This window comes from Bos grunniens, chromosome 26 (assembly GCF_055505025.1).
Source record: "Bos grunniens cultivar Pamir isolate PY7600 chromosome 26, Bosgru_T2T1.0, whole genome shotgun sequence".
NCBI classification, from domain to species: Eukaryota; Metazoa; Chordata; class Mammalia; order Artiodactyla; family Bovidae; genus Bos; species Bos grunniens.
Window position 1 is genome coordinate 26,994,956 of NC_141190.1, and position 22,860 is coordinate 27,017,815.

A 22,860-nucleotide genomic window follows, 5' to 3' on the forward strand; every position below is an offset into this window, starting at 1 on the left:
CCTTCACAGCTTTTCTCTCTGGATTGACTCTGAATACCAAGTCATGAGGTCTCATCAAGCTGTTAGCTCACCTCGTCATTGTTAAGTCATCTTTTGTGTCTGTCCACAAAGCCCCTTTATATTAACCAGTTTTTCTATTAACGTTGTGCCATTTATAGGTACAAAGGGATCTTCCTGATACTTCTGGGCCCTGCTGAGGCCCTGGAAAAGTTTGCAAGGCTGCCTCAGGCCCCGTTTGTCTAGTACATGGTCATTTCCTTCCTTATGAGGTTTTACCACCTTTCCACAAATTCTTCCCTTTTCTGTATTCAATTTTCACTCGACTTTTCCTTTCAATCCCTTGACTCTGGCCTTGTAACTTAGTCAACATGCATGGAGCAAATGTGGTATAAGCAGAGATTCTAGACGTGCCTGTGCCTCAGGTCTTGTGTCTGTTACATTGGAAACTTGAAATTATCATGAGAACAATGTGAATAAACCTAAACTAGGCTTCTGGCTCAGCTGGTAAAGAATCTGCCTGCAATGCGGGAGAACTGGGTTCGATCCCTAGGTTGGGAAGATCCCCTGGAGAAGGGAAAGGCTACCCACTTCAGTATTCTGGCCTAGAGAATTCCATGGGCTGTATAGTCCATGGGGTCGCAAAGAGTCAGACACAACTGAGCAACTTACACTTTCACTTCTTCAGGCTTCTGGAGGGGTTTCCCTGTGACTCAGCAGTAAAGAATCCTCCTGTAACTCAGAAGATGTGGGAGACGTGAGTTTGACCCCTGGAGGAGGAAATGGCAACCCCTCCAAGTATTCTCACTGGGAAAATCCCTGGACAGAGGAGCCTGGCAGGCTGCAGTTCAGGGGGGGTCTCAAAGAGTCAGATACAACTGAGCTTGCATGCATTCAGGCTTCAGGAAGTACATGTCCCTTTACTATTTATCCTGGGGACTGGTGGGGTCATAGTCTTCTCACTAGGCTTAAATTAAAGCAATAATCGTAAAACTAAACTATTTTATTATAGGTATCTGTATTAAGCCCATGATTTGGAAGATGCAATACCGTTAGAATATCACTTTTCCACAAACTGATTTATGGTTGTTGCTGTTGTTCAGTCTCGTAGTTGTGTCCGACTCTTTGCTACCCCATGGACTGCAGCACACCAGGCCTCCCTGTCCTTCACCATCTCCCAGAGCTCCCTCAAACTCATGTCCTTTGAGCCAGTGATGCTGTCCAACCATCTTGTCCTCTGCAATCTCTGGAGTCAGAACATTTCTTACCAAAATGCCAGGAATGTTCTATTTAGAAATTTTAAAAATTAAAATATGTATGAAAATTCAAAGGATCTAGAAAGCTAGGATTTACAGTGCCTGATTTAAAAACTCATTATTTCAGAGAACATCAGCAAGATGGCAGAATAGGAGGTTTTGGCTCTCCTGTCCTTGAAATAAACACTGATTTTTTAACAACCACCATGGATGAGAATAACTTTATAGGAGGCCAGGACTATAGGTGAGAGATCCCAGTACCTCAGAAGGGCAAAATGTCCAAGAATAGCTGCACTGAAAAGAGTAAGAAGAACAGTTTCACTTCATCAATATCACCTCTTTCCTAAGGTGGCAGAGTTCAGGCCCTGAAGAGAACCTCTTGGCCCACAGCTTCTCCCAGAGGGGAAAGTAAAGACCAAGTGTTCTCCTAGCTTCCCCAGACCTGGAGGGAACTATCTGGGAGACCCTCTTCTGACTTTCTCCACCCAGAACACTGAGGTAATTGGCACAGCTGAATAATCTGGAAACAGGCAGGAACAGAGAAAAGAGATGAGGACCCATAGCTAACAGCACATGGACCGTGACATCAGCCTCAGGTACTACTCAGTGATCCACAGTCCTCACTAAAAGCCCTGCCCATGAACCCTAGACGACTCTTTAACGACCAAGCACCCCCAGCTATCTAACCTGTGCTCCTAGTACTGTACATACCCTGCATACTGCTGACCTATCACTCTCCACAGATGGTGTGAAAAGGAATCTCTACAGATGGTGTGTGCCAACCTTCCCAGATGGCATGTATGAAGTCCTGTGGAAAATATCAAATAAATATCAACAGACATCTCAGTTCTAGGGACTTGCCTGTAGCTCAGATGGTAAAGAATCTTCCTGCAACACAGGAGAAGCAGGGTCTGTCTCTGGGTTGGGAAGATTCTCTGGAGAAGGGAATGGCAACCCACTCCAGTATTCTTGCTGGATAATCCACGGACAGAGGAGCCTGGAGGGCTATAGTCCATGGGGTCACAAAGAGTCGGACATGACTGAACAACTAACACTACTGCTACTCTCAACTCTGCCCGATTGGGAGACTGTGTACAACCTTAAATACTTCAAGATACAACCTTAGGAAAAACAAACAGAATTTCTATATGCCAGCCAGTTCAGGCTAGCTTTGCAGGATCAAAGAAGGCAAACAATCCTAAAACTTCACCCTCAAGACAAAACAAGAAGAGTGGAGCAAGTACATCCATAGAAAAGTTCTGAGAGATCAGTATCTCTAGATGGACTAGCTAGTGAAGATCTGCCTCTCCCAAAGCAAGTCAGTAAGGGCTAGAGTCAGTAACGTGGAGACAAGAAAGCAAGGCTTCAAAGAAGATGAGAATGAAGGAACAAAACAGTGCTCCAGTGTTTGACACTGAAGGAAAAAGAAAAACCTACATTTGCCAAGCAATGAGTCCAAAGTAAAGATCTTAAAGAAGTTTAGTGAGTTACAAGAGAATACTAATAGACAACTAAGCAAAATCATAAAAATAATGCATGGACAAAATCAGAAGCTTACCAAAAAGAGTAGCCATTAAAAAAGAACCACAGAGAGCTTGCAGCTGTAGAATAAGACGACTAACAAATTAAAAAGAGGAATTTAACAGCAGACTTGATCGAGAAAGAATAATTTAATCCAAAACATAAACGTTATTCAAGAAAGCACAAAACAAGTTATCATAACCTTGGGTTCAGAATTTTTTAGCTATAACACCAAAAACATGGTCTATTTAAAAAAAAAAATAAGATACACTGGAGTTACTTACAATTTTTAAAATATGCTCTTTGAAAACAATTTAAAATGAGAAGATAAGCTATAGAGTAGGAGAACAGTTTTGCAGATCATATATTGACTCTTAGCCGTATATCTAGATTATATTTTTAAAAAACTGTATGATAAAATAAAAAACTCCATTTTAAAAATATTGATATAAGATTTAATTTCACCACATAAGATATTTTACCAAAGATGACATGCAAATGGTTAATAAGAACATGAAGAGAAGCTCAACATCATTAGTCATTAGGAAAATATAAATTAAACTTATAATGAGGTACTACTAGCCTGGTGGCTGCTTAATCTTAGCTCATTGTGGTTTCAATTTGCATTTCAAAGGGAATGACAGTACTGTCAGTGAGAGTATGGTGAAAGTAAAACTCTTAAACTGCAAGTGGAAATATACTGCTATTTTGGAAAACAGTTTGGCAGTTCTTGGGGGAAAAAAATAACATATACTTCTGACAACATATGACCCAGCAATTCTACTCTATATCCTTCTTTTCAAAGATATAACGAGATATGTTGGCATAAATGCTTATGGCACCATTATTCATAATTCCCAAAACCTTTAAAAAAGAAAATGTTTTTCAACTAAAGGGTAAGTAACTAAAATTTAATATAGCAATTCAATGGAAATAACAATGAAGAACTCTTTTTACAAGCAACTCGACTGTATCTTCAAAAATGGTATGTTAAGTGAAAGAAGCTAGACACAATAGACTATAAAGTGCACAATTCCACTTACATGAAGACTCTTTTTTTTTTAAAGGCATAATTATAGAAACATAAAATATATTAATTGTTTTGGGGTCTAGGAGTGGGTAGGGAGCTGACCGCTAGTAAGAAGGAACTCTTGTGATGAAAATGTTCAAAAACTAGATTGAAATGATAGCTGTACAATGATATAAATTTACCAAAAATAAACTATCTGTACACTTAAAATGTATAAATAATCAAGATGAGATGGACACACCTTTAGAAAGATTCAAACTACTAAAATGACCTCAAGGAAATAGAAAATTTGAACAGACCCTTAACAATTAAAGTGCTTGAGTTAGTAAACAAAACTTTTCTGTTCTGAAAAACCCAGATAGTGTCATTGGCAAACCCTACCAAATATTTATAAAATAATTAATGCCAATAATTCACAAACTCTTCCACAAAGCAAAACAGGGATCCTTCTTAACTTATTCTCTTAGGACAAGTATTACTCTGATGTAAATTCCAGGCAAAGATAGCACAAGGAAATAAAGCCAATCAATATCCCTATTATAATTAATTCCATGTGTCAACTTGGCTATGTTACCTAGATATTGGGCCAAATATTATCTCAGTGTTTTTGAGAAAGTACTTTTTAGATGAGATAAACCATTTAAATCTGTACTCTTTGAGTAAAGCAAATTGCACTCCATAATGTGGATGTCTATTTAAGCAGTTGAAATTCTCCCCTGAAAAGAGGAAATTCTGCCAGCAGACTGCCTTCAGACTGAAATATCAACTCTTCTCTGGGACTCCAGCCTGCTGGCCTACCCTGCAGTGTTCGGACTTGCCAACCTCCACAATCATGTGAGCCAAAGCCTTACATCAGTCTCTCTCTCTGTCTCATACATGCCCTATCACAATAGAATATAAGATACACATACACACATCCAATAGGATATATATAGATATAAAAATATAATAATTGGAGATACATTGTATGTATACACACTATAAACATAGGGGTATATATACATATTTATATGCATATATGTGTATATGTGTATATATATATATATAGAGAGAGAGAGAGATGGGGGTATATTCATATATCTGCATATATATTTATTCTCCAAATTTCTGGAGAACTTGGACTAACATAATCCCTTATGTAAATGGATGCAAAAACCTGCAACAAGTACTTGTAAAATAGATCCAGCTATACATAAAATGATAATATAGTATAATCAAGTAGGATTTATCCTGACAATGTAAGGTGTGTTCAATATATGGAGATAAATCAACGTAATATACCATGTTAATATAATATAGGAGAAAAGCTGATAGTCCTCTCAATAACAGAAAAAATCATTTCACAAAAGTCTACAATCTTACATTATAACTATATTCAATACATTAGAAATAGGAGAGAACTTCCTCAACATGATAAAGGACAGCTATGAAAAAATCCATAGCTGACATCATATTTAGTGGTAAAAGATTGACAGCTTTTCCTTTAAGACAAGAATGTCAGCGCTCACCATTTCTATTCAACATCATAGTGGGGCACTAGTGGAATATGGAAATAAAAGAAAGAACTAAAACTATCTCTATCCATAGCAGACATAATGTTTTATATAAAAAATGTTCCAGAATCCACACACAAAAGAAATTGTTTTGGCTAATAAGATTAGCAAGTTTACATGATATAAGTTAGATATAGAAATAAAATCAATACACTAGTAGATTAAAACTCTAAACATAAAACTAAGAAATTTCACTACTCTTTATCCTATTACAAGACAAGCATACCTCATTTAGTCTGCTTTGCATTACTGCAACTCACAAATACTGTGTTTGGGATTTTTTTTTGTTTGGGAAGATCAGTGGTAACCCTACATCCAGTAAGTCTATTGGCATCATGTTTCTTACAGCATTTATTCACTTTGTATATCTTTGTTACATTTTGCTAATTTTTACAATATTTCAGGCCTTTTAACTATTATATTTGTTATGATGATCTGTGATCAGTGATCATTGATGTTACTATTGTAATTGTTTTAAGGCACCACAAGCTGATCCCATATATGTTGGTGAACTTAATTGATAACTGTATGTATGTTCTGACTGTTGCATTGATTGGCAGGTCCTTCATCACTCTCCCTTTCCTTAGGAGTCCCTATTACCTGTAACACAAAAACATTGAAACTAGGCCAACTAATAACCCAACAACGGCCTCAAAGTTTTCAAGTGAAAGAAAGAGTCACAAGTCTCTCACTGTAAATCATACACTTGAAATCCCAAGTGGCACAGTGGTAAAGAACCCGTGTGCCAATGTAAGAGGCATGTGTTCAATCCCTGGGTCAGGAAGATCCCCTAGAGTAGGAAATGGCAACCCACTCCAGGATTATTGCCTGGAAAGTTCATGAACAGAGGAGCCTGGCAGGCCACAGTCCATGGGGTCTCAAAGAGTTGGACACAACAGAGTACACGTGCACAAAGTAACCCAACAATGGCCTCAGAGCATTCAAGGGAAAGGAAGAGGCACGAGTATCTCGCTATAAATCATAAACTAGAAATAATTAAGCCTAGTGAGGAAGGGGCATTGAAAGCAGACACAGGCTGAAATCTAGGCCTCTTGTGCCAGTTAGTCATACTGTAAATGCAAAAAAATATTCTTGAAGGAAATTAAAGTGCCACTCCAGTGAACACACAAATCAAGTGAAACAGCCTTATTGCTAATATGAAGAAAGCTTCAGTGGTCTGGACAGAAGATCAAACCAGTCACAACATTCTCTTATGCCAAAGTCTAATCCAGAGCAAGGACTTGACTGTCTTCCATTCAGTGAAGGTTGAGAGAGGTGAGGAAACACAGAAAAGCAGTTTAAAGCTAACAGATATTGATTTGTGAGGTATTTTTTGTTTGTTTGTGGGCCACATCACCTTCAAGATCCTATTTCCCCAACCAAGGATCAAACCTGCACCCAACGCCCAACAACAGAATCATGCAGTCCCAACCACTGGATGGCCAGGGAATTCCCAGTTCATGAGATTGAAGAAAAAAAGTAATTTGCATACATAAAAGTGCACAGTGAGGCAGCAGGTGCTGATGTAGAAGCTACAGCAAGCCACCTGGAAGGCTAGCTAAGAGAATTAATGAAAGTGGCTACATTAGACAAGAGATTCCTAATGCAGATGAAACTGCCTTCTATTAGAAGATGCCATGTAGGACTTTCATAGCTAGAAAGAACAATGTCTACCTTCAGAGCTTCAAAGGACAGGCTGACTCAAGACGGTTAGGAACTAATATAGTTGGTGACTTGCAGTTGAGGCCAATGCTCATGTACCATTCTGAAAATCCTACAGCCCTTAAGAATCATGCTAAACTGACTTGCCCTGTAGTCTATACATGGAACAGCAAAGCCTGTACGACAGCATATTTGTTTATGACATGGCTTATTGAATGCTCTAAACCCATTGTTGAGAAGTGCTGCTCAGAAAAAAAAGATTTCTTTAAAAAACAATACTGCCCTTGGTTACCCAATGCACCTGGTCACCCAAGCACTCGGATGGAGCTGTATGACAAGATTAGTATGTTCTTTTTTTTTTTTTTTTTTCATATCTGCTAACACAACATCCATTCTGCAGCCCATGACCATGGTTTACAAACCTTATTCTTTATGAAACATTTTGTAGGGCTATAGCCACCATAGACAGTGTTTCCTCAGATGGATTTGGGAAAAGTCCATTGAAAACCTTCAAGAAATGATTCACCATTCTAGATGCAAGGTAGAAATGTGTGACTCACAGGATGAGGTCAAGATATTAACATTAACAAAAGTTTGAAAGAAATTGATTCCAACCTTCATGGATGACTTTGAGGGGTCTCAAAATAGCAGAGGAGGAAGCAGCTACACATGTGATGGAGATAGCAAGAGAACTGGTGTTATAAATGGAAACTGAATATGGGACTGAATTGCTACAATGTCATGATAAAAACCTTAAAGAATGAAGAGCTACTGCTGATGGATGGGCAAAAAAGAATGGTTTATTGAGATGGAATCTACTCCTGGTGAAGACGCTGTGAAATTGCTGAAATGACCACAAAAAACTACAGTACATAAACTTAGTTTGATAAAGCAGCATAAGGTTTTGAGGGGATTGACTCCAATTTAGAAAGACATTATACTCTTGGTAAAAATGCTATAGAATAGCATAGCACGCTACAGAGAAATTGTTCATGAAAGAAGACTCAATTGATGCAGCAAACGCCATCATTGTCTTATTTTAAGAAATGCTGCTGCTGCTGCTGCTAAGTCACTTCAGTCGTGTCCAACTCTGTGCGACCCCATAGACAGCAGCCCACCAGGCTCCCCCATCCCTAGGATTCTCCAGGCAAGAACACTGGAGTGGGTTGCCATTTCCTTCTCCAAAGCATGAAAGTGGAAAGTGAAAGTGAAGTTGCTCAGTCGTGTCCGACTCTTAGTGACCCCATGGACTGCAGCCTACCAGGCTCCTCTGTCCATGGGATTTTCCAGGCAAGAGTACTGGAGTGGGGTGCCATTGCCTTCTCTGATAAGAAATGCTACAGCCACCCTAACATTCAGTAACCACTACCATAATCAGTCAGCATCCATCAACATTGAGGAAAGACCTTTCACCAGCAAAAGGATTATAACTTGCTAAAGACTCAGATGATGGTTAGCAGTCTTTAGCAATAATGTATTTTTTATTAAGGTAGGAAATTTTTAGATGTTATTGCATATTTACTACACTATAGTATAGTGTAAATGCAACATTTTTTTTTATTCCCTGAGAATTTTATTTTTAATTATGTGACTCACTTTATTGCAATACATCATTGCACTTATCTGGACTTGGACCTGCAATATCTCTGAGACATGGCTGCAGCATTAAAAGTAAAATTCTTAGGAATGAATTCAACAAAAGAAGTAGAGGACATGTATTTGATCGCTACAAAATAGTAAAGGAAATTTAAAAGATCTAAGTTATACAGAAATATATCATTTTACAGATTGGAAGACTTAATATTGTTAAGGTGCCTATACTCCCCAAATTGAACTAGAATCAAAGACAATTCCTATCAAAATCAAAGTTACCTTTTTTTTTTAGAAATGGACAAGATGATCCTGAAATTCATGTAGAGAATAAGAAAATCCAAAATAGCAAAAACAATTGTGTAAAAGAACTAATTTGGTGGACTTATACTTTCCAACTGCAACTTATTTCAAGGCTACAGTAACCAAGACAGTATGATACTGGCATAAGGGCAGATACAATGATCAATTATATGGAAATAAGAGTCTATAAATTAACCCATATGTTGATGGTCAATTGATTTTCAACAAGAGCATCAAGGCCATTTAATAGGGAAAGAAGTGTCTTTTCAACAAATGATGCAGGGATAAGTGGCTATCCATTGGCAAAACAATAAACTTGGACTTCTACTTCATTCAAATTTAAAAATTAACTCTAAATGAATCAAAGCCCTAAACTTAAGTGAAAAGTTAAACAACTGCTAGGACAAAATACTGTTGTAAATCTTTATGATTTTGGTTTAAGCAACAGTTTCCTAGATACTACATATAAAGCAAAACAACAAAAGGGAAAACAGATAAATTAGACTTCATTAAAAAGAAAAAGACATTACTTTGCCGACAAAGGTCTGTCTAGTCTAGGCTATGGTTTTCCCAGTAGTCATGTATGGATGTGAGAGTTGGACTGTAAAGAAAGCTGAGCACCAAAGATTAATGCCTTTGAACTGTGGTGTTGGAGGAGATCTTGAGAGTCCCTTGGACTGCAAGGAGATCCAACCAGTCCATCCTAAAGGAGATCAGTCCTGGGTGTCCATTGGAAGGACTGATGTTGAAGCTGAAACTCCAATACTTTGGCCACCTGATACGAAGAGCTGACTCATTTGAAAAAACCCTGATGCTGAGAAAGATTGAAGGTGGGAGGAGAAGGGGATGACAGAGGATGAGATGGTTGGATGGCATCACCGACTCAATGGACATGAGTTTGGGTAAACTCCGAGAGTTGGTGATGGACAGGGAGGCTGGCATGCTGCAGTCCATTGGGTTGCAAAGAGTCGGACACGACTGAGTGACTGAACTGAACTGAACTAAAAAAGAAAAAAAAAATGTGTGTGCTTTCTAAGAACATTATTAAGTAATGAAAGGAATTTATAGATTTTTTTTCAAACAATGTACCTGAAAAGTATACAGTATCCAAATATATGATGTAGAATACAAGAATGAAAACCAAAATAAATATAACAATTCAACTTAAAAAACAACAGTATTTTAAAACTATCCCAATTAAAAAATGGTCAAAGTACTTGCATAGACCTTCTCCAAAGAAGATACACAAATGATCAATAAGGAAAAACATGAAAAAGTGTTCAACATCATTAGTTAAGGGAAATGCAAATCAAACTACAATAAGCTACCACTATGATGACTATAAACAAAAAGAAAAAATTCATCAAAATAACAAATACTGACAAAGATATATTTTAAAAATTGCAATTCTTATATTTTGCTGGTAGGAATGTAAAATGCTACTGTGGGAAACAGTTTGGCAATTCCTTAGAAGGGTAAATACAGAATTACCATGTGACCCATCAATTCCAATTCTACACATATATTCAAGAGAAATAAAAATATGTTCACACAAAAACTGGTACACAAACATTCATAGCAGCATTGTTCATAGAATGCTGTCTTGTTTTTTCTCCAATTGCAATTGTTTTCTCATTTCTTAAATCTACAATTCTTATGCCATTAAAGTCTTTTTTAAATGTGTGAATCAATGAGTTTAACCATAGTCAAAAGGTTGTGCAGTTATTATCACCATCTAAAAACAGAGAGCATGCTATATTGGAAGCTAAGTGATTGGGTGGGGGGAGGAATTTTATTAAGAGACAGTGATCATCTGCATAAAAATGCTGTTTTGAGATTGATTCCATTGTGAACTGAGAATTAACCACTGGATTCAGCAAGGATAGATTTGCTGATATGATAAGAATGTTTTCAATAAAGTAGTAGCAATGAAAATGAAGAGTTGAGGAGAGAGAGAATGGGAGACAGAGGTTGGAAATGATAAGCAAAATTCTCCCCCAATTTTTTGTTATAATGTTTCATGGAAATATGAGATTCCAATTGAAGGGACTTATCAAGCGTAGAGAGCTGATTTTCCTTATTTATTTACTTACTTATTTAGATTCCAAATTTCATGGCACAGTTGTATACTGATTCACAAAGCTCTGATAGACATGAAAGAAGTGACGATGCAAGAAAGAGGAGGCAGAGCAGCACACAGTCCTTAAGTAAACAAGAAACCATGGGACTCAGAGCTTGAGTGTAAGGTCTGGTAGTGTCAGAAGCAGAGGTGTGCCATACACAGCAATGTGGAAGAACGCTACAAGTGTGAGGGTAGTTGTACACACATTGGTAGATTTGTTGGTGGAAGATAACATTTCTCATTTTCCATGAATTCTTCACTGAGAGTGAGGTGATCTGGTAGAGGATATGAAGTTTGAAGGGAAAAAAAAAAAAAAACACATGAAATATTCTAGAAAAAGTGAAAGTGATACGACAAGGAAAACATAGAAGGGTATTGGGCACTTCTGAGAGGTTTGATTCCTTAATTTTAAATTGTTATTGCAAATTTAAATTGAATCCTACCAATAAGATTGTGTGATTTCTTTAGACACTGCTTTAAGGGAGCAGGAATAGAGCAGGGAGAGAGCTGGGTTTAAGAACCATTGGACTTTTGTGAGATTGTTGGTGGGAATAGGTTCAATAGGAATTAAAAGCAAGGAACTAAAATAATGAACCATGGAACCTAAGCTGTGTAAGAGAGGAAGTGGTAGGGTAAATGGATTAGAATTCCAAAAGGAGTCAAGCTGTGGCCATGGATGGAATGTAATACATGAGCATAAAAAATAAGACACAGCAGTCAGAGGATTTAAAACAGATTTGGAAAAGATGACATAACTATAACTGATAATTACTAAGAAATGAATTTAGAACTGGATGGCTGAGGCAGAGTGGTAAAATCTGAGAGCCCAGGGCTCAAAAGAAAAACAGTGAGCTTGGTGCTTAAACTGGTAGGTTGGTAGATGAGCATAGTAAGAAGGGGTAGTAGGTAGTTAAATGTGATGTCAAGTCACAAAGGAACAGGGGTGTTTGAGGGAGAAAGGTCTGGAAATGACAATAATCCAGATGCTATCTTAGCCCCAGTCTAATTTCTGGAACTTGTGTAAGGACTGTGGGAGTAAAAAAGACAATGGTGACTTCATGAGCTGCAGGTGAAGCAATGGATTCAGGAGAGAAGCATCAACCTATCCACAAGAAGAAGAGACAGATCAATAACTGAAGAAATTAAAGAGATGGGGATTTTCATGATGACTGATTATTAGACTTGGTGTGTTTTGAGAGCTTGGGGGTGGGGGGAATGAAGACAAGCATGGAACTGAATAAAATTGGAGGATATATGTATTTACAATGAGAAAAAAATCTATGTAGGGATAAACAGAGAATTTTAAATCTCTAATGATGACAGAGACAAACAAGGATAGTAAAAAATGGTTATTTCCAAATGGTTCTAATGGAATCCTCTTCCTGAGACCAGCTGATAAATCACTGTCCATATGACAGTGCATAGATGGGTGATTTACCAAGAAAGAAAAGAGCTACAAAAACGTCACTACATGGTATATTACAGCCAAAAGAACATATGGAGTTCTAAAGATTCTGTTTAAATTCAGAATCTATTAATTTTTAATAAAGTACACTACATTGAACCTTCAGAAATGAGTCTGTAGCCATCATAATTATGAAACTGGTCTCAATTTTGCAGGACAGCTGAGTATTGATGATCTTGATCAGCAGTTCCTTCATTGGAAAAGACTAAGCTTTACTTCAACATTTTTTGATGAGTCTAAGCCCATTGCATTTGGGTACTGCAAAAGGAACCAACTGGGCATGTGCAAAGATTTCAGCAGTATCTCTGATGTGCTTAGGGTAGTCTATGAAATTTAAACAGGACCTAGGTAATTGGGCTGTGAAGTCCTAACATCTCCTCTACCTCTCCGACCCAACGCATTCATTTTCAAATGTCAATGTTAATACTTTTCCACCTGAACTTGCTAAAATGGTGCAGAAGGATTATAGCCTTATCAATAAAGTCAGAATGAAAGAAGGCACCGCAAGATTTAATTTTCAGATCCCATGAATTTCTATTGATTTGGGAGTACACAGCCAAGAGTAGTGAGAAAGTAATCTGCAATTTGTATCAAGGATGCCTATTTCAAAAGTCTTTGTATTCCAAAGCTGTTACACTGCAAAAAAATACGTAACCCTGTTGATGGGAAAACTCATGAGAATCTTCCTAGATATCATACTTTTTAAAGTCAGTTTTAAATGTGAGAATAAGAGGTAGTGATAACCCAGTAAAGTTGTGAATGTATATACTTTTTAAAAAAAAATTGTAAGTGAAGCTGTGAATAGGGGAAAAAGATCATATTCCAAAAGACCCTTACAACAAAATTTACATAAGAGAAGGAGGCTGTCTTATAATTTTATCTTAGAATGTACCCTCTGGGCTTTGAGAATAATAAGAACAAGAAAAAACAGAACTATTGAAAAACATGTTGACTACAGATATGGCATTGAATACTTCCACATGTGTCTGATTTTTCAACTTGAACTAGAATAAAAGTAGTTGAGTAAATTTAGAGAATCAAGCAAGTAACGATTAGACAGGTAGATGTTTCAAACATGATGTTGGCTTAGTTTCCTCTACAATATCTAATTTGAGCTCTTTTACTTCTAGATCAAGGGTAAGTGGAATGAAGAATGGGAGCAAATGAATAGCGATGCATTGTTATTCACCAGAGCTACCCAACAAGGAGAATACACAGGCAGCAAAAACATGGTCTCCACCAGCAGAGAACTTACTCTGTATTTACAGAGAAATGTATGTATGTATGTATATGTACACACACACACACACACGTACATAGAGAAACCTAAAACTTATCCATGCAAGCACTTGTAGCTCCACATTGCCCAAGGTGCACTGGCGGAAGCTGTGGAGTATCCCTTTCTGAATCCTGCAGTGTGGAAGGCTGTGTGGAGAGTCAAGTTGCATTGTCCCTCACATTTTACAGGGAAAAAAATCTGCAGATTTTTTAAAACTTTGATGTGGCTCTTCAGAAAATGAAGTGGAATGAGGTTTACTTACAGAGTCCTACAGAAGTAGACCACAGAGAGGGATAAAAGGGTTCCAATATTTTAAGTGGAGAATGAGTCATAATTGGCTCACACAGGGGAGGCATTACTCAGGATGAGAGAACTGAAGCCTAGAAGAAATATGAAGGCCCTGCAAAATGTTCCTGAAGAAGAGTCAGCTTTGGTCAACCCATGCCTAGAGGGTGCCAGGGCATCTGTATTTTCCATGTGAAATTTTACCCTTTTCCTACTAAACTCTTCTCCCAGAGGTTCAACCCTGGAAAGTGAAGAATCAGAAGCCAGCTAATAGCAGAGGTGGTGAATAAAGAAAGGAAAGGAGCCAGCCAAGATCCCTGTTCCTACAGCAGTCTCCCAATTGTGAACCACACAGGAGCATAGCAAGAGAAAAAGTTTTGACTTTGAAAGATTTTAGAAGTGTTATGTTACATCATAAATGCTTGAACATGAACAAAGATCCTTTTTACTCTCTAAAATTGACTGAGAAAGCCAAGAGGCCTGACTGAGATTAATCCAGATACTGAAGAAGAGGGGATCTGTAGGCAAGACTAGTGGGAAAAGGAGAGGAAAAAAACATTGATTTTATAACTGCACCCTCCTAAGTTCAACTCTTGACAAAACCTAGATATGTTCAATTACTGGATCCAAAGGTATAGAATAAAGGAAGAGCCCTTAGAGAAAGCGTAACACCTAGCTGATGAGACAATTTTCTGAGTATCTGGCAGAAATTCCTAATTTAGATCATTCATAGCAATAATGGTATAGTTTATTTTGTTAGACTTGTAATCATTCAAACTTTAACCACTTACTAAGTACCAGGCACTGTTTTGAATTCTGGTAATGACACTAAAAAAGATACAAATATGTTTATTTTAATAACGTTTAAATTCTAGCAGATGGAGATAAATGGTAAGAAAACTAAAAATTAGGAATTTCAAATAGTGGTAAACGTTACAAAAATAAAACTGGGAAACGAGGGACTGCTGGTGTTTGTGTTGGGGGAGGGGATGTTTAATAGAGCTAATTATGGAAAATCTCTAGAAGGCAGTGCTATATGGGCTGAAATCTGAATATTAAGAAATCCAGACATAACAAATCTGGAGGACAGGTACTCTAGGAAGAAAGACGTCAGATGGAAAAGGCCCAGATTCAGGGGAAATGCAAGTATGTTCAAGGAGTGAAAAGAAACCAACATGGCTGGAGCAGAGGAAGTTGAAGGGACAGTGAAATAAGACTGGAAGAGGCAAAAATACATACGTTTTGGAGACCGTAACAATGCTGTGCTAGGTATTTTTGACTTTTCAGTGTTAGGGGTCATTATGCAAACTAGTTATAGATAATAACAGACATGACTACTTAAGTTCACAAGGTGGTACCATACACGTGGCAGCCTTTTGCATGCTCAGTTGCTTCAGTCGTGTTCAACTCTTTGCGACACTATGGACTTCAGCCTGCCAGGCTCCTCAGTCCATGGGATTGCCAGGCAAGAGTACTAGAATGGGTTGCCATGCTCTCCTCCAGGGGATCTTCCCAACCCAGGGATGGAACCGGGTCTCCTGCACTACAGGTGGATTCTTTACCACTGAGCTGCCAGGGAAACCTTTTAAATTAGAATAAAGCATGAAACTTGGCTTAGTAAATTTGTGTATAAGCACAATAACTGCTTGCTGCACTACGCACTATATGACCCTTGAAATGTTGCCATGTTTAGGCAACAAAGATTGCTGAGTGCCCAAGAATTGATACTTTTGAACTGTGGTATTGGAAAAGACTCTTGAGAGTCCCTTGGACTGCAAGAAGATCAAAGCAGTCAATCCTAAAGGAAATCAACGCTGAATATTCATTGGGAGGACTGATGCTGAACCTGAAGCTCAAGTATTTTAGCCATGTGATGTGAAGAACCAACTCATTAGAAAAGACCCTGATGCTGGGATGGATTGAAGGCAGGAGGAGAAGCAAACAGCAGTGGATGAGATGGTTGGATGGCATCACCAATTCAATGGCCATGAGTCTGAGCAATCTCTGGGAGATGGTGTAGGATAGGGAACCCTGGCGTGCTGCAGTCCATGGGGTCTCAAAGAGTTAGACATGACTGAGTGACTAAACAACATTATATATTTATATTCATTTACAAATTTTCTTTCTTACATTGTTCCACCCATTTCTATATAAATATACAAAATATACTATATACTTCTTTTTGTTGTTGTTCTTGCACAATTACAATATTCTCTTACAAGTTCATTATGGGAGAGACTATCCGCCTTGCCATGTTCTGCTTTAGCAAGGATGAAATGCAAAGGATGACACGTGGGAGTATCTGTGATTGGAAACACACCTTTTAAGAGAGAAAGAGTGACACTTAAACTAACACCAAGAAGAATGGAAGATTCTCCCAAAGTCCAGGCTGATATCTCACAGGGTGAGAAGTTAGAAAAGCCTTTGGACTTATTCTACTGTTTTATTTCACATATAACTAACCTGCAGAGATCTAGAACTCTCTCTTGTAACTTCTGAGACTCCTTGAAAATGTTTTAAATGAATCCCCCTTCCTCACCAAAGGCCCAGTAAATCTCCCAGGGCTGTCAGCCAGAATTAAAAAAAAAAAAATCTAGAGTGCAGATTTCTTTAAAACCAGAAGCCCGCTTCCCAAACATCTCAAATTCTACCTGTTGGTTCATAATAGTCCCAAGAATATATCAAACCTAATGCTATGAATTCCTCTGTGGCGGAAAGGTAAGTGATCATTTCAGGTTAACTGTAGTTGAAGTCTCTGAATTCATCAGGGTTGTTTGCTTTTAACATCCTGATTATTCTTTGATTTCTATCTGCTGCTACTGCTGCTGCTAAGTCACTTCAGTCGTGTCCAACTCTGTGCGACCCCATAGACGGCAGCCCACCAGGCCCCGCCGTCCCTGGGTTTCTCCAGGCAAGAACACTGGAGTGGGTTGCCATTTCCTTCTCCAATGCATGAAAGTGAAAAGTGAAAGTGAAGTCGCTCAGTCGTGTCTGACTCTTGGTGACCCATGGACTGCAGCCTACCAGACTCCTCCGTCCATGGGATTTTCCAGGCAAGAGTACTGGAGTGGGTTGCCATTGCCTTCTCCTGATTTCTATCTGGCATTCACTAAAATCCCAAACAAGGCTGAGCACCGAAGAATTGGTGTTTTCAAATTGAGGTGCTGGAGAAGACTCTTAAGAGTCCCTTTGTCAGCAAGGAGATCAAATCAGTCAATCCTAAAGGAAATCAACCCTGAATATTCATTGGAAAAACTGGTGCTGAAGCTGAAACTGCAATACTTTGACTACCTGATGTGAAGAGCCGATTCATTGGAAAAGACCTGGATTCTGGGAAAGAGTGAGGGCAGGAGGAGAAGGGGTGACAGAGGATCAAATGGTTGGATGGCATCACCAACTCAATGGACATGAATGTGAGCAAACTCCAGGAGATAATGAAGGACACAGAAGCCTGGTGTGCTGCTGTCTACAAGGTCTTAAAGAGCTGGACACGGCTTAGCAACTGAATTGAACATCAACAACAAGATCTCATCAGTGCTAGAGACTGTGTGGATATTTGCATATCTATATGGTAGATAGTTGGTGCTTTTCAGTAGCCAGTGAACCTGTTCCTACTACTGTTTTTCAAGCAAGCTAACTTAACCCAGTATCCTCTCCTAGAGCGCATACTTCCTTAAAACCAGAGCCCCTCTCCCCAAACATCTCAAATTCTACCTCTTGGTTCATAATAGCTCCAGCAATGTACCAAACCTAATGCTAGCCTAGGACCAGGCTAATGCCTGAGTGTATTCTGACGCATGCTGGTTCTCTCAGGACCTTAGTTTCCAATCTTCAAAATGGTAATAGGTATAACTGGCTTTTCATATAACATAGAATATCAGATGAGACAACAGATGGAAGAATACTGTGTCTATGTGAGGGTTAATTCATTTATCCATGCACTATGGCTCTAGAACTCTGTTTCCTTGTTTTATTCTCCATAACCATTTTCACAAATGTAGTAATGAGTTACAATATTTAAAAATTAGAACCAAGAAACCAAATAATCAAAAAATGGGCAGAAGACGTGTAGAGATATTTTCTCAAAGAAGACATACAGATGTCCAACAGGTACATGAAACAATGCTCAATATCACTAATTTTTACAGAAGTACAAATCAAACAACAATGATATATGACCTCACACATGTCAGAATGGCTATCATCAAAAAGTCCCTAAACAACAAATGTTGGAGAAGGTATGATAACAAGTGAACTCTTCTACACTTTTGTGTGAATGTAAATTAGTCCAGCCACTATGGAAAACAGTGTGGAGGTTTCTCAAAAAACTAAAATGAGAACTACCATATAATCCAGCAATTTTACTCCCGGCTATATATACAGAAACAACAAAGACACTAATTCAAAAAGATACACACACTCAAATGTTCATAATAGCACTATTTATCATAGTTAAGACATGGAAGCAACTTAAGTAGCCATCAACAGACAAATGGATAATGAAAAAGCATATGGTATATTGCTTAGCCATAAAAAAAGAATGGAATTATGCCACTTGCAGAAAGTGGATGGACCTAGAAACTATTATGCTTAGTGAAATAATTTAGATAAAAAAGATAAATACTATATGATATCACTTATACATGAGTCTAAAATATAATACAAATGAATATATATGCAAAACAGAAACACACTCACAGACATAGAAAACAAATGAGTAGTTACCAAAGGAGAGATGGAAAGGGTAAAAGGAAAATAATGGTATGGAATTAAGAGATACAAACGATCATCTATAAAATAGACAAGTAACAAGGATATATTGTGTAGCATAGGGAATTATAGCAATTATTTTGTAATAAATTTTAATGGAGCATAATCTATAAAAATACTGAATTATGGCAGAAAGTGAAGAAGAACTAAAGAACTTCTTGATGAAAGTGAAGGAGGAAAGTGAAAAAGTTGGCTTAAAGCTCAACATTCAGAAAACTAAGATCATGGCATCTGGTCCCATCACTTCATGGCAAATAGAGAAACAGTGGAAACAGTGGCTGACTTTATTTTTCTGGGCTCCAAAATCACTGCAGATGGTGACTGCAGTCATGACATTAAAAGACGCTTACTCGTTGGAAGGAAAGCATATTAAAAAGCAGAGATATTACTTTGCCAACAAAGGTCCATCTAGTCAAGGCTATGGTTTTTCCAGTGGTCATGTATGGATGTGAGAGTTGGACTATGAAGAAGGCTGAGCGCCGAAGAATTGATGCTTTTGAACTGTGGTGTTGGAGAAGACTCTTGAGAGCCCCTTGGACTGCAAGGAGATCCAACCAGTCCATCCTAAAGGAGATCAGTCCTGGGTGTTCATTGGAGGGACTGATGCTGAAGCTGAAACTCCAGTACTTTGGCCACTCGATGCAAAGAGCTGACTCATTTGAAAAGACCCTGATGCTGGGAAAGATTGAGGGCAGAAGGAGAAGGGGACAACAGAGGATGAGATGGTTGGATGGCATCACCGACTCAATGGACATGGGTTTGGGTGGACTCTGGGAGTTGGTGATGGACAGGGAGGCCTGGCGTGCTGCGGTTCAAGGGATTGCAAAGAGTTAGACATGACTGAGCGACTGAACTAAACTGAACTGATACAAGAAACTAATGTAATATTATAAATCAACTATACTTTAACTTAAAAAATTAATGAAAAATATTAGAAAAGCTTTGGAGAAAATTATACAATTTGTCTTTCAGCTACCTACCAATTTTGTACTTTGTTAAAGTTATCACTTCATGGGAAATAGATGGGGAAACAGTGGAAACAGTGTCAGACTCTATTTTTTGGGGCTCCAAAATCACTGCAGATGGTGATTGCAGCCATGAAATTAAAAGACGCTTACTCCTTGGAAGGAAAGTTATGACCAACCTAGATAGCATATTGAAAAGCAGAGACATTACTTTGCCAACAAAGGTCCGTCTAGTCAAGGTTATGGTTTTTCCTGTGGTCATGTATGGATTTGAGAGTTGGACTATGAAGAAGGCTGAGTGCCGAAGAATTGATGCTTTTGAACTGTGGTGTTGGAGAAGACTCTTGAGAGTCCCTTGGACTGCAAGGAGATCCAACCAGTCCATTCTGAAGGAGATCAGCCCTGGGATTTCTTTGGAACGAATTATGCTAAAGCTGAAACTCCAGTACTTTGGCCACCTCATGCGAAGAGTTGACTCATTGGAAAAGACTCTGATGCTGGGAGGGATTGGGGGCAGGAGGAGAAGGGGACAACAGAGGATGAGGTGGTTGGATGGCATCACTGACTCGATGGACGTGAGTCTTGGTGAACTCCGGGAATTGGTGATGGACAGGGAGGCCTGGCGTTTTGCAATTCATGGGGTCGCAAAGAGTCAGACACGACTGAGCGAATGGACTGAACTGAACTGAAAGTTATCAGAATTCCTTAGATTGTCTCACAATTTTGGATAATATGAATGCTAAAAACTCCAGCAGCTGAGTTTTCCTTCCATGAATATCTTTTCAACCAAAACAACAAACTAATAATCATTACTGCTTTGTCTCTCCAGAATTTTGCATAGAGATTTTCTTCACTAAAAGAGTACTTGGTTTGCAAGGAAGACTAAACATGCTAATCCCTGCTGCAATATCATAATTTAAGAAACAAGGATCCTTTATGAAGCCAACTAGTTATCTTTGTTTTTAAAGAACAAATAAAAGCAAGCATTTGGGGCTGTAATAAGATCTATAAAACCCTGATGCAGCTTGACTTTGATGCGCTTGATGAAATTTGTATTAATGTTGAAGCTATTTCAAACAAGACTGAAAAAGGGTGATGGGGTGGATTCACTTGAAGAACAATCTCAATATAGAAATTAGAGTTACCTTTTAAAATAACCTCATGTGATTTTTTAGCATGACCAAAAGTCATATTAGCTAATAGTTTTTTCCTATTATATTTGACAACCTTCAGTTATAGATCCCGTGCTTATTGTTGGTGATTAATTTTATGTAGATGACCAGTCATGAAATCACATTCTATGGATCAACTAATGATGATGCAGAAATCATAGGAGAAAAATAAAAATAAGAAAATAAGCCTTCTACAATGTGAGTATATTTTATTTCCAGTAATAGCTTTTCCTATTTGCTTAGGTTTTGGCCACTCATCACAGTTAGGAACTAACTGCCTTTTTATCTTGTTTGGTCAACAGAAATTAATGCCCAACAATCTTTAACCTCTATGTTTCTCCTCCTCCAAACGATAACTCCTGTGTGGTAATGATAATTATGAAATATTCTCTGGAATCAGGGAAAAATTGGTCAAGTACCCATAGTAGAACAAAATTATTGTTTACTGGGAAAGAGTCCAGATTAGAGATTCTGTCTAGCCTTTAAAAGAAAGGACAACAAAATTGTCCTGGGAGTATTGAACCTAGCTCTGAAGATCTAAGGGCTGCTCTTCTACACAACCTTTACTTACTAAAGACAAAAGCTTCTTGCTCAGGCAAAGAGTCTTTATAAACTTCAATCACAAGATCGACCTTTGCTTGGTAGGTTTTGGAGCACTGGAGATGAGGGTTAGGCTCCCAAACTCAAAGAATCAAAATATGTAAAACCTTCAAAATCCTTTCTGACATTTCACAGAAGAGATGAGAAGAGGGGAAGAAAAAGAGAGAGAAACAAATTTCAAAGACATCCAAGATGGAGGTCCTTAAGATCTTGATTCTAGTCTTGACTCCCTTTGAGAACAATTTTACAACCTTGAACCAAAGGCATTTCTCCTGCAGTGGCCTAAGATTGTCATCTAGAGGAACACAGATTGTATTCTCACATTCTTTGAATTTTAAGTCTGTGATTCATGGTGCCAGACTGCAGTGAGTACCAGTAAATATGCAGACCACCGCATTCCACTGAGGTCTCTTTATGCTGTTGATATGCTACATAGCCAAATTAGGACAGCTCCTGGGAAGTGGACTATTCCTTCACATTTAGGCACAATTTAGGATGCCCCGTAGTCCATAATATTGCCAGGTGATTAAATTTTAATTTATATAATGGATAAAATTCCAGATCTCAGAATAATTGGACAAATATTTCAGAACTTAGTCCTCATTAATACTTTAGGGGAAGCACAGTTAAGGGGTCTGAAAGAGAGTGTTGAACTTAAACTTCTTCTTTGCAGATAACAATATCTCAATATTTTGAATAGCTCCAAAATGCAAGCAAAAAGAGTATTTTCATTTTCCATTACTATGTGTGAAACCAGACACCTCTTTAAATAGAAAAACTGCTTTGGAATTCCATTCGGGGCTGTAGCTGCTGATTAGCTCTCTGTGGAAGAATTTCTGTTTCAAGTATAAAGAAAAAAAAAAAATGCATGTAAGTTACTAAGGAGCACTCCCATATAGCAATGATAAAGATCTCTGTTACATTTGGTCCACAAGCTGCCCAGAGCTTGGGCAGTGTCCTCGGAAGTGTGAGTTTGAGATTCCAGGCTGAAGTCTGTGGTAATTTAGACAAAGCACTGGAAATGATCTCCAGTCTTGCAAAGACAAATCAGTTTAATTGAAACATTTGGTTATAGGGCAAAAGCAAATCAAATATTGTGAGATGTTTCAATTACAGCAATTGGTTCTCTTGAAAGAAACATTTCATGTGCAGCAATTTCATACAATGTTTCATTTGCTTCTCTGAGCTCTTAGGAAAGACAATTCAATGTCACGTTTTCTTGATATCATGAAAGGTAATTAAATCTTACTACAGTATAGATGACATGCACCATTTTACTGCAGCAAATGA

At 38.1% G+C, this 22,860-nt stretch overlaps 1 long non-coding RNA gene across 6 annotated transcripts in view; it reads right to left on the reverse strand.

Annotated features, from left to right (window-relative positions):
• Positions 1 to 22,860, reverse strand: part of LOC147344293 (uncharacterized) — a 416,497-nt gene that overhangs the window by 167,841 nt on the left and 225,796 nt on the right. Inside the window, exon 4 of one of the 6 annotated variants that reach the window (XR_015155381.1) lies at positions 20,137 to 22,406. The exons of the other annotated variants lie outside the window; for them this stretch is intronic. This is a non-coding gene — a long non-coding RNA (uncharacterized LOC147344293). Of the gene's footprint in view, positions 1 to 20,136; positions 22,407 to 22,860 lie in introns of those variants that run through there. 6 annotated transcript variants of the gene reach the window in all.